The 12,889-nt window shown below is 37.6% G+C and overlaps 1 long non-coding RNA gene and 1 other non-coding gene across 2 annotated transcripts in view; one reads left to right on the plus strand and one right to left on the minus strand.

Annotated features, from left to right (window-relative positions):
• Positions 1-12,889, minus strand: part of LOC112445096 (uncharacterized) — a 170,586-nt gene that overhangs the window by 121,308 nt on the left and 36,389 nt on the right. The gene's annotated exons all lie outside the window — the stretch shown is intronic.
• LOC112445220 (U6 spliceosomal RNA) lies at positions 1,591-1,692 on the plus strand. The gene has a single exon (XR_003033590.1). It is a non-coding gene; the product is annotated as a U6 spliceosomal RNA (small nuclear RNA).

A 12,889-nucleotide genomic window follows, 5' to 3' on the forward strand; every position in this document is an offset into this window, starting at 1 on the left:
TTCCCATCAGGCTAATAAAGCAGCACTGAGACCACAAACTCAGAAACTCTCCAGTTTGTCTCAAGGACTTGCGCAAGTGACCATTGTGAGCTTAAGATGTGACACTCAATCCTGGGGCCCATGACCAGACAGTGTAACTACTGCGGAGGGTGTTAAATTCAGAAATTTGTTCCAACTATTATCGTCTGAATAAATACCTTCAAATCATGCTGAACCCCCAAATTCCATATGCTTGACATAAAATACTTAGAGAACTGGAGAGAAAATGCCCTCAACCTCCTAAATATTCTCTGATTAGCCTAAGTTCACACTTTCACCTGTTCTTGACTTCCAATAGCACTCTTTCAGACTTTGCCTATTCAGATTCAGCCTTAGTATTTCAAGTTTTGCCTAATTTCTCCCTGCAACTCACTTCCCTTCACTCCCCAAACACTGCTCTCACTTGGCTTTTCTCCTGCAGTCTTTCAAACTCCACTGTGACTCCCTCTGACAGATTCTTAAAATTTTCTCTGCACTGGCATTCTATCTTCACCTTTATTTTCTTTAGTTATTTAGTGACAGCTTTGAAATACCCTCTGCATAATTATGGAGAAGGCAATGGCACCCCACTCCAGTACTATTGCCTGGAAAATCCCATGGACAGAGGAGCCTCGAAGGCTGCAGTCCATGGGATCACTGAGGGTCGGATACGACTGAGTGACTTCACTTTCACTTTTCGCTTTCAAGCATTGGAGAAGGAAATGGCAACCCACTCCAGCGTTCTTGCCTGGAGAATCCCAGGGACAGGGGAGCCTGGTGGGCTGCCATCTATGGGGTTGCACAGAGTCGGACACGACTGAAGTGACTTAGCAGCAGCTGCATAATTATGAACCTTGCTTACTATTTCCAGACCTCTCTGTTGCCCTCCAGATCCATATATTCGATACATCTCTTAGACACTTCACTTGACTCAATCACAGATGGTGACACCTGCTATTCACCACTAATATTCAGCCTCCTTCTCTTTGGCCAGTAACACAAGAGAAATTAGAGAAGCCAGGTACTTTATCCTCTCTTGCAACTAGAGTTTTCCAAGTGACAAGTTCTGGCCGATGAGATACAAATAGTAGTTTTATGCAAAGACTTCTGGGAAAGCAAACTCTGTTGTTTGTTCCCCGCCCTCCTCCCCGTCTTCTTTTTTCTAATGCCTGGTGATAGTTTAGAGCCTTTTCACATATTTCTCAGCCTTTTAGATGTCCTCTTTTGTGATTTGTCTGTTCAACTCTTTTCCTTATTTTTCTATTATGGCACAGCTTTTAATTGATTGGTAGGAATCTGTCTGTATTCGAAAACAAGTCCCTGTTGGATATAGATCTTGAAAATATTCTATTATAGTCTCTGGCTTGCTTTTTCACTTTCTTACCAGTGTCCTTCAATGAACAAAAGTTCCTAATCCTAGTGTACTCTAATTTGTCATTTTTCTTTCCTTTATGGGTAATATTTTTCAAATCTTGTCCAGAAAATCTCTACTGACTCCAGAATCATGAAGATATTTTCTATTTCCCCTAAAAATTTGGTGGCTTTAATTTTGTTATTAGTACTGAAATCAATCTGGAATTGAGCACATATACCAAAATGGGAATGAAGCAGAGAAGATTAGCATGGCCCCTGTGCAAGGATGACACACATATCCATGAAACATTCCATATTTGGGGGCTTCCCTGATGGCTCAATGGTAAAGAATCCACCTGCAAGGCGGGAGACCTGGGTTTGATCCCTGGGGTGGGAAGATCCCCTGGAGGAGGGCATGGCAACCCACTCCAGTATTCTTGCCTGGAGAATCCCCACGGACAGAGGAGCCTGGTGAGCTACAGTCCATGGTGTCACAAAGAGTCGAACTTTTAAGCACACACACCATGTACCAACACCAGACTGTTTTAATCATCATAGCTTTATAATAGGACTTGGTATCTCGGAAGAACATCTTCCCACTTAGTTCTCCCTAAAGACTGTCTTGGCTAGTTTTTGGCCCTTTGATGTCCATATACATTTTAGAATCATTTTGTTAGATTCTTCAGAAGTAAAGAAATAATCTGCTCTGGTTTTGACTGTGATTCCATTGAGTCCACAGAAAAAAACTGGGAAAACTGCCATCTCTTAACATTGCATTTTCCAACCCATAAATTTATTATAGCCCTCCATTTATTTGGGTCTTGATTTTATTTTGAGAATGTTTTGTACTTTATGTTGTACATAGTTAGTTGCACATATTTTGGCATATTTTGTTAACTTTATTCCTAGGTATTTTATGCTATTGGAAGTAGTATATTTTAACATTTCATTTCCTATGTGTTTGCTTCTGCTATAACTGACTTTTGTAAATGTTGTAAGTTCCTAAGTAATTATGTTTGTTTGAAGATGCTTCTGAGTTTTTCTCATTTATACTCCACTTTTATTTCTTCAGTTACAACCCATATTTTTATTTCTTCTAATCTATATGCCTACTATTTCTTTTTCTTTACTTATTACACGGGTTCAAACTTCTTTTATAATGTTGAAAATAAGTGGTCAGAGCAGGTATCCTGTCTCATTCCCAGTCTCTGGGGGAAAGGTTTCAATATTTTGCAATCAATTATATGGATTACTATAGAATTTTTTTAGATATGCTTTATAAAATTATGGAATTTCCTACTGTTCCTGATCTACTAACATATTTTATAATCACATGATTTCTCTCCCCTTTTCTGTTAATGTATTGAATCACATTGACTTTTAGATATAAATTACTTTTTCACCCCAATAATAAATCCTCCATTTTAATCTATTATCCTTTTTCTTCATTGCCAGATTAGCAGTTGTATTCATTTGCTACAGCTGCCATAACAAAGTACCAGAAACTAGGTGATGCAATAGAAATCTATTATCTCCCAGTTTTGGAGACTGGAAGTGTGAAATCAAGGTGTGTGCAGAGGTGCTTCTTTCCTAGGACTTTGAAGGAAGGATATGTTCCAGGCCCGTCTCTTTGGCTTGCAGATAGCCATCCATGTGTTCACAGGGCACTCTCCCTGTATACTTGTCTCCAAATTTCCTCTTTATATAAGAATATCAGTCAGATTAGGGCCCATTCTATTGTCTTCCTCTTAACCTCTGTAAAAACCGTATTTTCAAATAAGGTCACATTCTGAGGTACCAGGGGTTAAGAGGTTAACATAGGAATGTGGGTTGCCAAGGGAGGTGGGAAGGTGAAATGGACAGTAATTAACCCATAACAGATATATAAACATATTTTGTTTAGAATTTGTCTGTCAGTTTTCATGAGAGATTTTACTGTAATATTCCCTTGTCTTTATCTTAATATTAAGGTTATACTAATTTATATTTGCAAATTCAAATTTTTCTGATTACCACAATGATTTGGGATTTTTACATGTTTTTGTATTTTGTGGATTACTTCTTCATGTCTCATATCTTTTGCTTTGAGGATACATATTTTTCTTATTACCTGGTAAGAATTTTTATTGTCAGTCTTTCTGTCTATTGCACTATGCTGTATTTTTCCAGGAGACTTTACCTGTATTTAGGTAAATAGACATTATTAAAACATAGGTATTCACGTTTATAATTCTCTTCATGGTATCTGTTGTTTACTGTCATGTCCCTCCTAATGAAACGCCCCCTTGTGTCAAAATTATAACATTTTCAATACGACTTTCACTACACATTTCATTGCTTAATTTTTGTATCTGTATCTTTAACGTGGGCCTCTGTGATGGCTCAGTGGTAAAGAATCCACCTGCCAATGCTGGAGATGTGGGTTCAGTCCCCAGGTTGGGAAGATCCCCTGGAGAAGGAAATGGCAACCCACTCCAGTATGCTTGCATGGGAAATCCCATGGACAGGAACCTGGCAGGCTACAGTTTATGGAGCTGCAAAAGAGTTGGACACGACTTAGCAACTAAATAACAACAACATTTTTAAACATATCTGCAATTTCTCTAAGGTAACATATAACCATCTAAATTGTATCTTATATACTTAACCTGTTGCTTCTATATCATTTATTGGAGTCCAACATTTAAAGCCTGATTTGAAATGCTAACTTCATAGTATGATAAATTTATATTCAAATTATGATTACTTTTATACTTTGACATCTTCTCAATTTTCTATCTATATGTAAACTAATACTTTAATCGCTGTAGTTTTCTAATACATTATAATATGCTTTAGATTAAATATTATGGCAATGTTACATATTTCTCTATACATTTCTTTTAAAATTTTGCCCATGCTATTCTCATGTGTATATTTGTTCAGATAAACTATAGAGAGTGAAGGACAGGGAATCCTGATGTGCTGCAGTCCGTGGGATGGCAAAGATTCAGACACGACTTAGCGACTTAACAACAAACTAAAGAATCCCTATTGTCAAGATCAGGAAAAAATAACATACTATTGGGATTTTTATAGGAATTGTGTTACATGTATAAACTGATGAGGTATAATTATCATCTTTATAATTCTAAGGCATCCATTGGAAAAATAGTATGTATCTCCATTTAACAATTCTAAGACTCTGCTTAAAGTTTCATAATTTTCTTCATGTAAGTCTTGTACATTCGTCATTTTGTTCTTTGGCTTTACATTTGTTTGATGGGAATAGAATATTTGGTTTCATTTTACTTCTAATTAGTCATATTTGTTGACTTTCAAATCGTGTTATTTTAAAATTTGTTTCTGAATGCTTTTTTGATATCATCAAGGAAAGCTGCTCAGATTGTATAATGTAACGTTCTAATGTACTGATTTCATACACACAGCCACATATATGTTATGCCCTGGAGCTGTCTACAGCCTCAGTATTTTAATATACTTAATTGAATTCAGTTTTCTAGCTTAAAGATTGTATACTTCAACATCCTTTATTTTTAATTTTAAATGAGTATTATTAAGAAGGGCAATTATTCTTTCTAAGTTTAAATGTTTTGCCTTCTTCATTTTCATCTCAGTAGTTCGCTCAGGACTGCAAGCTACAGAAATGTTACTGTTGCCAACAAAATGGTTATGTAGAAAAGGAAAGAACGTTCACAGCAGAGAGACATGCAGTAACATTTCTCATATGGCACACTGGTTTATATCACCATTTCTACAATCACATTAAACACATCCTCCTCATCGCAAATAGCCACTCCTATCAGCCTATCTTTTTCTATTCACTGGTCTCAGGCACACTAAATTTAAAAAGCTCACAGGCCCCTTCCCAACCTCCAACAAACCCACAAATTCAATCAATTCTTCCCTCATGATCCATTTCAAACCTACCTTTGAATTTTCTCTTTTGCTGCCAGCATCCTAGACAAGGCTCATGTTACAATAATCTGGCTTCTTTTATCATAATACTCTAACACAGGACTTCCCCAGTGGTTCAGTGGCTAAGAATCTGCCTGCCAATGTAGGTGGCACGGGTTGGATCCCTGGTCTGGGAAGATCACACATGCCACGGGGCAACTAAGCCTTGTGCGCCACCACTATTGAAGCCCATGCACCTAGAGCCTGTGCTCTGCAACAAGAGAAGTCACCACAATGAGAAGCCAATTCTGATGCTTGTTTTCCGGGCTGAGTACTAATGTTGTACTAGAGAGTAGCCCCCTGCTCACTGCAACTAGAGAAAGCCCACGTGCAGCAACAAAAACTTGGCTTGACCATTTGTTTTTTCTGAATCCTCAGTAGCTGGATTCCCTTCACTGTTCCCTGATCATATCTGATTACTTTCTACCACTGTTCCTGCAGCCACTCTTCTAACTTCACTGACTGCCTGCAGCCTAGTTTCCTAGAGTCTGGGTCCCCACAACGCCCCACCAGAGCTCCCCACTGAACACAACTGCTTGAGCTTCTGCTGTCTCTGAAAGGCTTCAGCCTCTGCCAAGGACCAGTCAACTATGATCTTAGAACTGGTTTGGATTCTTCTGTAACATAACTGGCCCCAGTTTCACGTCAGTCTTTGACCTTAGAAAAATGTCTCAATCCTGGTCCCATATTCAAAACACTGACCTTGGCTTTACCTACGGATGTTCCCAGAGCACTTAAATATTATAACATCAGCAATCAGTGATTGCTTAAAATAAAGAAAGAAACCTCACTTTTTTTTTTTCCCCAAGGCAACTCAGTGTTTTACCTGTGTTGAAAGAGTAACTTCTTGCATGGCAGAAACAATTGATGCTCTATGTAAACTTTTGTACACTGCTTCTCACTTTTTGACCAGCCTTACCAATATTTAAAGACTGGCTTTGAACTTAGAATCCTTAATTTCAAGGCAAAATTTCATTAATTTTTTAAATGTTATTTTATTTTTAATTGGAGGATAATTACTCTACAATGTTGTGACAGTTTCCACCATACACTAACATGAATCAGTCATAGGTATTCATATGTCTCCTTCTCCTCCTAAAACTCCTTCCCATCTCTCTCCCCATCCCACTCCTCTAAGTCATCACAGAGCACCAGCTTTGGGTTCCTTACATTACACAGCAAATTCCCACCAGCTATCCACTGGTGGGTAATATGTATGTTTCAATACTACTCTCTTAAGTCACCTCACTCTCTCCCTCCCCTACCATGACCATAAATCTGTAAAGAAGCTGACATGTTTAAAACAAATGGCTACACAGGGACACTAACCAGATTCAGTAATAGAAAAAAAAAATGCAGTTTTCAGTTTCCTGAAATAAGCATCTCTCATGATTCAACCATGAGAATCAATCAGCCAAATGTTTTCATTAATTTTTTTTATTTTTATTTTTTGTTAATTTATTATTATTATTTTTTTACTTTACAATATTGTATTGGTTTTGCCATACATCAACATGCATCTGCCACGGGAGTACAAATGCTTTCATTTATAAATGTTAAAACTGTGCAAATTTTTACTTCAAAGGAAGTGCTTAAAACAATACTGCAAATCCCCATGGACAGAGGAGCCTGGTGGTCTACAGTCCATGGGAGTCGAAAAGAGTCGAACGTGACTGAGTGACTAAGCACAGCACAGCATGGGATGTAAGACACCAAGAGTGAACCCTGATATAAACTATGGCCTTTGGGTGATTATGATGTGTCAATGAAGGTTCATTGATGGTGACAAATGTACCACTCAGTGCAGGATGCTGAGAGTGGGGGAGGTTGTGTGTGTTGTGGGGGATGGTGGATAGATGGGAACCCTCTGTGCTTTCCACTCAATTTTTCTGTGAATCTAAAACTACTCTAAAGAATAAAGTCTATTTTTGAAAAAGAAAAAAAAAAACAACATTGCTAATTGAAAACTGAAAATGTCAACACTTTCCATTGTATTTTATTATTTGAGAGTGTGTTTTATGTCAAACATATAAATAAAACAATGAGAAACTTTTCATTTCTATGGTGATACTTGAAAATCACACAGAATTTAATCATGCCTACAAAAATGCTTGTTGGAAAGCTGACCTCAAATATCATAGTCTGTGCTCAGTCACGTCTGACTCTTTGTGACCTCATGAACTGTAGCCTGCCAGGCTCCTCTGGCCAAGGGATTTTTCAGGCAAGAATACTTGAGCAGGTTGCCATTTTCTTGTCTAGGGCAGCTTTCTGACCCAGGGATCAAACCCACATCTCCAGCATCTCCTATGTTGGCAGGCAAATTCTTTGTCACTCTGCCACCTGGGAAGCCCCTTGAAAGATACCTTTCAAGTATCATGAAAGCTCTCTAATCTGACACTTTGAAGTTTATGTTGCTTGCATTTTCTTCTGTGTGGCAGAAATAGCAAGACTTTTCTAATAACCATCAACATTGATAGAAGATGGCATTAGTGCCAAGCTTTTTTACAGCATAAGTATATAGCTACATTTTTTATGTCTATAAAAATGTGGTATTTGATAGTAATGCAGAATAGAGAAAGGGACAAATGACAGCCATGTAACCCCTAGAATTTTACATAAAACTCTATTCTTCAAATAACGTTTTTCCTAAAATGTCAAGCATTTATTTTGACTTACAAAGTCTGTTTTCCCCCAAGAGTAATTGACGGTTGTTAAGGGAAATGATTCTGCATCAGTTCAAAGCTCCTCATAGAGCCCGGGTGAACATGACCATTTCTCAATGCTTTTTGGCATCACTGAATCCACTGGCCAGTCAAGCCAGCTTGTTGTTGGTCCAGCTTATTAGAGGCAAGGAAATAGACTCTGAAGAAAGCAGTACATTCAGGATGCTCTGAAGAGCTTCCTGTCAAAAGCCAGGCCAAAGTCTTTGAGGAAAAGCCAAGAGTCAAAGCCAGGTAGACCAGAAAGAGGCACCAAGTCCAGAGAGAGAAGCAGGGTCATAATGGCAGAGAAAGAGCCAAGAGTCAGAAGCCAGATAGATAGTGAATTTGAGTGTGACCAAATAGAGGCAAACAAGACAGCCTTGGCACAACTGCTTTTCAAACAGGGCAAGATCAACATGGATACCAGTGCTCTTCCAATAGCTATCATTGATATTTGCAGAAAAGGCACCACAGCAGTAGCTTCTAATATGAGACACTCCATTTAGATGACCACTTATGGAGAAAAGGTTACTAAAAGAAAAAGGAAACTGTTCCTTCCAATAATGAAAGAAATTTTGTTAAGGAATTAAAGATGAATCAGACCACACAATACACTCTGCTGTATCCATGACTCCATTGATAACATTGACTCACCTACAAATCCATAATGCAATCATAACATATGGTTATAAGACCCTCAGGCTTTACAGCATTCTGAAATACTTTCATAGTAATTGATAAACAAATTATATTTCAAATAATCTGGAAGTGAACTGTAATCTATTTTCTTAAATGAGAAACTAAGTTAATTAAACATTTTAGCTGCCTACTTATTATGTACAACTGAATGATAGATATGGTACTTTTCTTAATCAGAGTATTTTATTCATCACACCAATACCATACGACAGAAAGTTTTCTGATTAGACAGAAAAGTAAAGATAGGACTAAACATGAGGAATAATGCTTTATTTCTGCTCTGAAGGTATAAAAGTAATACTCGACATTTGTTAAACAGCCAGGTCAGAGAAGGCAATGGCACCCCACTCCAGTACTCTTGCCTGGAGAATCCCATGGACGGAGGAGCCTCATAGGCTGCAGTCCATGGGGTTGCTGAGGGTCAGACATGACTGAGCGACTTCACTTTCACTTTTCACTTTCATGCACTGGAGAAGGAAATGGCAACCCACTCCAGTGTTCTTGCCTGGAGAATCCCAGGGACGGGGGAGCCTGGTGGGCTGCCGTCTATGGGGTCGCACGGAGTCGAACACGACTGAAGTGACTCAGCAGCAGCAGCAAGTGCCAGGTACTATTTTATATACTTAATACAAGTTGCCTCCTTTAATCTGAATAGTGGTTTGATTTAGTATTTACTATTATTATTCTACAGTTGAAAATAAGGTTAAAAGTCTTGAATAACTTGGTCAACTTCACAGAGCCAGTAAATAAAGGATTTATCAGTCTTTATAGACAGACAAGTAGGAGATACATACAGAGGGATGTATAGACAAAAATATTCCCACTCATTCTTACACCTTTTAAATGGCAGACTATATCACACCCAACTTAAAATTGAGAAATTAGGTAGGATTTAGAGATTAAAATAATTAGCTAGGGTAAAGAATGGAAATAGAATTAATCTTTGGCCTTAATTTAGGCTAAACTACATGAAATTCCTAGTACTTTAACATTTTGACCTACAAAAATGGTCCTCATATGACTTAATCTAATATATCCTCTACAAAGCACTTACAAGCACAATTACACCCCTGAATATTAGAAGTCCTATTACCCATATTACCACTTTCTGTGAAATTACTAATTTGCATTGATATCTAAATTATTCATTTGGGCATGCACAGAATATTAAAAACTATTTAAAATTCAGATAGTATCTATTACTAAAATGATTTGATTCAAGTAGTAACTTAGTAATGATATTTAAAATAATCTTACATTTTACCCCAAAATTTCAAAGTATTTAAAAACCAATACATAAATCCCAGATCTCTGTGATGTGGGCAGGCGCTTATAATTATTCTTAAACAGCTTAGAAGCCAAATCATGAAAAAATGTAAGTGGCTTTCAGCTCTTTCCATGAGTCAGTGGTGATAGTAACAGCCAGAGTTACAGAACATTATTTATTTTGTGCCATACAGTCAACTTCACAATGTCACATCAGGGGACATATTTTGTTTGGCTTTCATATAATAACTGATATCCCTCCAACACTACTCTACCTAAGTGAAAATATTAAAAATAATTTGGTGATTATAAGTAATGAATGAACCAGATGAAAATGATAAAACACTGGCAGTTCAGTTTGGCTCATCTGCATAGCAGCACCACAGCTGGTGTCCAGCAGCACCATTCTCTCCTTCAGTGCACAGTTACAGCCGCCTGCAATTGCTCTGTCTCATTTTATTCACAATCTTCCACCTGGCTCGCTTCCCTTTTAGACCTGGTCCACAGTCAGGTTAAGTGAAATTTCTTGGTTCCATTAACACTCATGAGTCATTCTGCATTTGTGAACTGTCAAGTATCTGAATTGTTTCATATTCTATTTGGCCAACACGGCATTCTAAACTTAGTACCTCATTAAATGTTATTTGAATAAAGGAATCTCTTATTATGCAAAGAGGAACTAGAAATACTGAGATGCCAGCAGGCCATAAAAGTCAAGCAACTGAATTTGTCATCTATTGAAATGCCTGCTCAAAAGCCTGAGAAAAGTGTCACTTCATGGTGACTTCACCAGCCTGTTTCACTCATGGTAAGAGATTTACACTCAGCAGAAAATACTTGTATTATACATAAAATTTTCCCTTCACATGGTCCTCTTACACAAAAATTTCCATTATCCCAGTTTAGTTAAAAAAAATACCAGTCCTAGACAAAACAATTCAAATTTCAGTTACCACAGTATATTAACTGTGAGAAATTGACTAAAGTACAAACCAAGATGCTAGCTCTTCAGTTCACAGATGATTCTGGAAAACAGCTTTATATAATGATTAAGGACAAATCAAGTCCCTTCTTTTAAATCTGTCAGTGATTAGTCACTGAGCATCTATTATTCAGTTCACACACATAGCAAAGTATATAGTTGTGTTGCCTCTTGTTTCCCCATGATAAATCCATGTGACATTGCTTTAATGGATTATCCAAATAGGGAATTGGGCAACAAAATGTAAGTGCAACAAAGAAATAGAAAGTTTGTTGTACACCTGAAACTAACACAACATTGCAAATCAACTATACTCCAATAAATTTTTTTAAAAAATGAAAGTGATATTAGAGCATGGTTCCCATCACACACAAAGCCTTTGACCAATGAAGAGGTAAGAAGAAGCCTTGTGGTTTAAGCCTCACCTCCCCCCTTAACTCCGTACATACACGTGAGCAAGTTACTTAACCCCTCCCTGCCTCAATTTTCTTATAAAATGCACAAAATATGTCCTATCATACAGAGTTGCAGTAAAAATAAACCCATTAGTATAAACAAACAAACAAAAAACCCACAAAGTGATCATCCTAGAAGTGAAATTCAAATAGAACATACATAGATTTATGAAAGAAATAGTTGACTGTGGGAATGGTATCACCACCACTGAAGGGACTCTCAAGATGCAGTCAGAGGAAGTTTGGGAAGGTGAACTTTGATATAATCAAGAGCAGTGGTTGTGACAAAAAGGATGCTAAGGTCCACGGGAAGTGATGCCAACAACAAAATCTTTACAAGAGTTCTAGGGAACTCTTGGAGATATTTCATGACACTGAATGAAAAAAGAATAAAACACTGGAAGTTGATCCACTCTTAGAAGAAAAGTATGATAATTCACCAAAGCATAGAAAAGACTTGTTCTGTGATACAAGTTACATGATAAGAAGAAAGCAAGGACTATTCAAATTGCTTTTGATAATCTGTTCAAGAGAAATGCAACACTTAATTCTCAATGTCTCCATTTTAAGTAACAGTACTACACAATTATTATTTTATCTCCATATACATTTAAACTGAAAATAAGACAGTTTTAAGGAGATCCAACCAGTCCATTCTAAAGGAGATCGGTCCTGGGTGTTCTTTGGAAGGACTGATGCTAAAGCTTAAACTCCAATACTTTGGCCACCTCATGCGAAGAGTTGACTCATTGGAAAAGACTCTGATGCTGGGAGGGATTGGGGGCAGGAGGAGAAGGGGACGACAGAGGATGAGATGGCTGGATGGCATCATTGACTCGATGGACCTGAGTCTGAGTGAACTCCGGGAGCTGGTGATGGACAGGGAGGCCTGGTGTGCTGCAATTCATGGGGTCGCAAAGAGTCGGACACGACTGAGTGACTGAACTGAACTGAATATTTTGATAAGAATTTTCAAAGGTGTGAGAATAATCACAATTTTCTCAACTGATTATTAAGATCATTTTTCATGATTTTGCACTACACAGTCATTTTTATGGTTCTGTACTCTGAAAAGACACAAAGTGAGTACAGAGTAGTTTTTAGGGGTCAAAAATCAATACTCTGCTAAGAACTAGAAATTTTGCATTAAAACAAATGGATACATTTAAAAATTATCTGGTCGAAGGCATGAGAGAACCATCAAAGCAATGATGACTATTTTGGACATGAGTAGAGATCTAGGTAAAAGGAAGTTCTAGGGAGCTACAGAGTCTCTGGAGCCCCAAAAGTGCTCAGGACCTGAGTATCAAATGAGTTGGTGAATGAATAATGAAGGAAAGAATTGAGCTTCCAGCTATTATTATTACCCAGGTTAGGAGAGTAGTGTTAAATAATTATTCTTTGTGCAATATGGAAATCCCCACAAGGGTTCTCAACTTACCAGGAATAGAAACAGC

This window comes from Bos taurus, chromosome X, assembly GCF_002263795.3.
Source record: "Bos taurus isolate L1 Dominette 01449 registration number 42190680 breed Hereford chromosome X, ARS-UCD2.0, whole genome shotgun sequence".
NCBI lineage: Eukaryota > Metazoa > Chordata > Mammalia > Artiodactyla > Bovidae > Bos > Bos taurus.